Source organism: Elephantulus edwardii, unplaced genomic scaffold (assembly GCF_000299155.1).
Source record: "Elephantulus edwardii isolate Elephantulus edwardi_28Jun2011 unplaced genomic scaffold, EleEdw1.0 scaffold00124, whole genome shotgun sequence".
Lineage (NCBI taxonomy): Eukaryota > Metazoa > Chordata > Mammalia > Macroscelidea > Macroscelididae > Elephantulus > Elephantulus edwardii.
Window position 1 is genome coordinate 439,875 of NW_006399874.1, and position 3,655 is coordinate 443,529.

General features: G+C 40.0%; 1 pseudogene; it reads right to left on the minus strand.

Annotated features, from left to right (window-relative positions):
* Positions 1-710: 710 nt before the first annotated feature.
* On the minus strand, positions 711-1,355 carry LOC102877691 (annotated as a pseudogene).
* Between the last annotated feature and the right edge of the window lie 2,300 nt (positions 1,356-3,655).

Here is a 3,655-nt window from a genome sequence, read left to right on the forward strand (position 1 = left end):
GCCTTTTAAATGACTTGCTATGCATATGAAAATTGGGCAATGAATGAGAATGCCAGAAGTCTTTCCATATCTTTTGCCCATTTTGTAATTGGATTATCAGTCTTTTTCTTCTGGAGGTCCTGTAGGATTCTGTAAACTTTTATTATGAGACACTTGTCTGCGTTGGTATTGCCAAATGTTTGTTCCCAGTTAGTAGGTTTTCTTTACACTCTGTTGGGAAAAGTTCTTGATGAACATAGAGATTTAATCTTTAGAAAGTCCCATTAGTCAATTTTATCCTCTTCAGATTGTGTATTTCTCAATGTATTTGGCAGTCTCTTTATACAGTAGATTAGGCCTTCTAAACTTGGTCTCAGTTTTTCTCTTAAGAATTTTTTTGTTTGGGGCTTTATTCTGAGGTCTCTGATCCACCTTGGGTTGATTTTTGTGTATGGTGTGAGGTGTGGATCCTGTTTCAGTTTTCTGCAGGGTGCAGTCCAGTTTTGCCAGCACCATTTGTTGAAGACGTTGTCATTCCCACATTTGATAGATTTTATTTCCTTGTTCACTATCAGCTGACTGTAGATAAATAGGTCCATTTCTGGGTTCTCAATTCTGTTCCATTGGTCTATGTGCCTGTCATTTTACTAGGACCATGCTGGGTTTTGTTTTTGGTGTTTTGTGGGGGCTTTTGGGAGAGGTATTAACAGTAAGATTTATTGAGCTGTATCTTAGTACAGGCGCTGGGGCTTGCCCATAGTGCTCTTAATGTACAAAGCCTGAACATCCTGCCAATTCTTCTTTAGCAGTGAAACTAGAAAGTTGACAGCCAAGTAGATGTTGTAAACAAGTTCATTATCTGTCATCTTCACATAGCCAACAGCCACTGCCAGACAAAGGACCTTTTTCATCTGGAATTTGATGGTGAACTTCACCTCATCTACTTTTGCCACCATCTTCTCATTGTGGGTCAGCAGAGACGGAAACTTGTCAGCCTTAGCTAGCCCTGGACCTAGGATTCTTGGTGATCAGGGATTCAGAGGCTAAAAAGGCATCATACTTCTTGGCTAGCTTTTTGATCGATTTCTTATTCTTTTTGAGCTTTTTAAGTGCTTTGATATCGATGTGGGGGATATCCACAGCCTTGTCTTCATCACAGTGCTGCTGTTCCCCAAGCACACACACAGAGAACTTGGGGCATGGGAAGACTTAAGCCTGGTGGTCCCCAAAGAGCACTTGTCCTTCTGAGGGTCATAGTTCTTCAAACAGTTCTGCAGCTCCACTATTTCCAAAAAGTTTCTGTGTTTGCACTGGTTCTCTTGCAGGACTTCCTGTACCGCCTCTTAGAGGGTGTTGCGAGAGATTTTGCTGCTCATGGTTTCTAGCACTACAGCAAACCAGAAAAGAGCAGTACCATGCTGTTTTGATGAAGAAATGCTCCATATCACTGGCAATAAGAGAGATGCAAATCAGAACCACAATGAGATACCTTCTCACTCCAGTAGGAGTGGCAAAGTTTAACAGGACAACAAGTAATAAATGTTGGAAAGGATGTGGCAAGAAAGGAACTCTTAAACATTGTTGGTGGGACTGTAAAATGGTACAACTACTCTAGAAGGTAGTTTGGCACTTTCTCAAAAAGCTGAAAAATAGAAATTCCATATATGACCCAGCTATTCCACTGCTTGGAGTATATACACTGAGAAAATGAGAACTGAGGCACAAGCAGAGACTTTTACACCAATGTTCATAGCAGCATTATTCACCATCCCAAGAACATGGAGACAGCCCAAATGCCCAACCACAGAGGAATGGATTGAGAAGTTATAGTACATTCACACAATGAAATACTATGTAGCATACAGGAGCAATGATTTTGTAAATTATTACCTAACATGGGAAGGGTTGGAGAGCATTATGCTTAGTGAACTAACTCAGTCTCATAAAGACAAATACTGTACGGGATTACTATTTTAGATCGTGTATGAGGATGGGGAGGGGGGCCTTAAATATAGGGTTGCACAATTTGATGGGTAGGGGGAGGGATTGGTGAAAAACAGTATTTATGAACTTTGTATGTAAACCAGTAGAAAATAAAATTTAAAAAGAGAACAAAACAAAAGAATGACAAAAAAAGAATTGATGCCTTTGAGTTTATTGTGCTAGAGAACAGTATGGAAAATCCCATGAAATGCCAAAAGAAAAAAAAATATTTGAGAAAGTATAATCAGGGTGCTCCTTAGAAGCAAGAATGGTGAAACTGCATTTCAAATATGTTAAGCATGTTAGGACAGGCCATTCTATGGGAAAAGATCTGTTGTTCTTTGTCATACAATGAGTCATACTCAGTTTGATGGCACCTAACAATAACAACATCAATAAAATTATTTTTAAAAGATGTGGTGAAATTTTTCACTACAGATTGTTGTTGTTAGGTGCTGTTAAGTCAAGTATGACTCATAGTGGCCCTATGAACAACAGACTTGAACCTTGCCCTATCTTGTGCCATGCCATGCTGATCATCTCTGACACACTTGAGCCCATTGCTACAGTCACTGTGTCAATCCATCTCATTGGGGGTCTTCCTCTCTTTCACTGACCCTCCACTTTTCCAAGCATGATGTCCCTTTCCAAAGAATAGCAACAAGCTCAAAGTATGTGAAACGAAGCTTTGCCATTCTTGCCTCCGAAGATCACTCTGACTGTACCTTCTCCAAGATTTTTCCCCCTCAATGCCTTCATTTTAAACTTCTTCCTTTGTTACCACTGTCTCTTGTTTGTGTGATGCTCCCTGAAACTTTTCAGTGTCAACCAATTCTTTCTGATATCATGACTGTGTATTCTTTGCATCTTCTTTTGATGCTTCCTGGATCATTTGCCCACAACATCTGTAAGTATATTTGTTTTGCAGTTCTTTCAACGTGAGAAGTACTGAGCTAGTTCTTTTATTTTTATTCTCCAGCTCCAGTTCTTTGCACATTCCATTACTTTCTTTTATCTTCTCAAGCTGCCCTTTTAGTAATCTGCCCCTGCAATTAAAGCTAACTGGAAGATGAGCTAAATACAAAGGAAACAAGAAAGCCTCAATGAAACAGATTGACAAAATTACCACAATAATGAACTCAAATATAGCAACAATTATAGAAATAACATTATTGTTGTTGTTGTTAGGTGCTATCAAGTAGCCTGTGACTCATAGTGACCTTATGTACAACAGCCCTAAGTCCTGCTCTATCCTGTGGCAATCTCACTGTCTCTGACACACCTACCTCCTTTACCCCAGTCACTGAATCAATCCATCTAATTGAAGGTCCTGCCTTACAACATGTCCAAAGTATATCAGACAAAGCTTCAGAATCTTTGCCTCCAAGGAGCACATGGTCTCACCCTTTCTAGGACGAACCTGTTTTCTTAGCAGTCCATGATATATTCAATACTCTCCTCTGGAACCACAGCTCAAAGGCATCAATTCTCCTCCTATCATCTCTAGTCCTTGTCCAGCTCTCTGATGCATAGCAAGTAATTGCAAAGACTGTATCAGGTGCTCCTTAGTCTCCAGACTGACATCGTTGTTCTTCAGTACTTTGGAGAGGTCTCTGAAGGCAGGCTTTCCCAATGCAATTAATCTTTTAATTTCCTGGCTGCTAGTACCAAGAGTGTTGATGGTGGAGCCAAG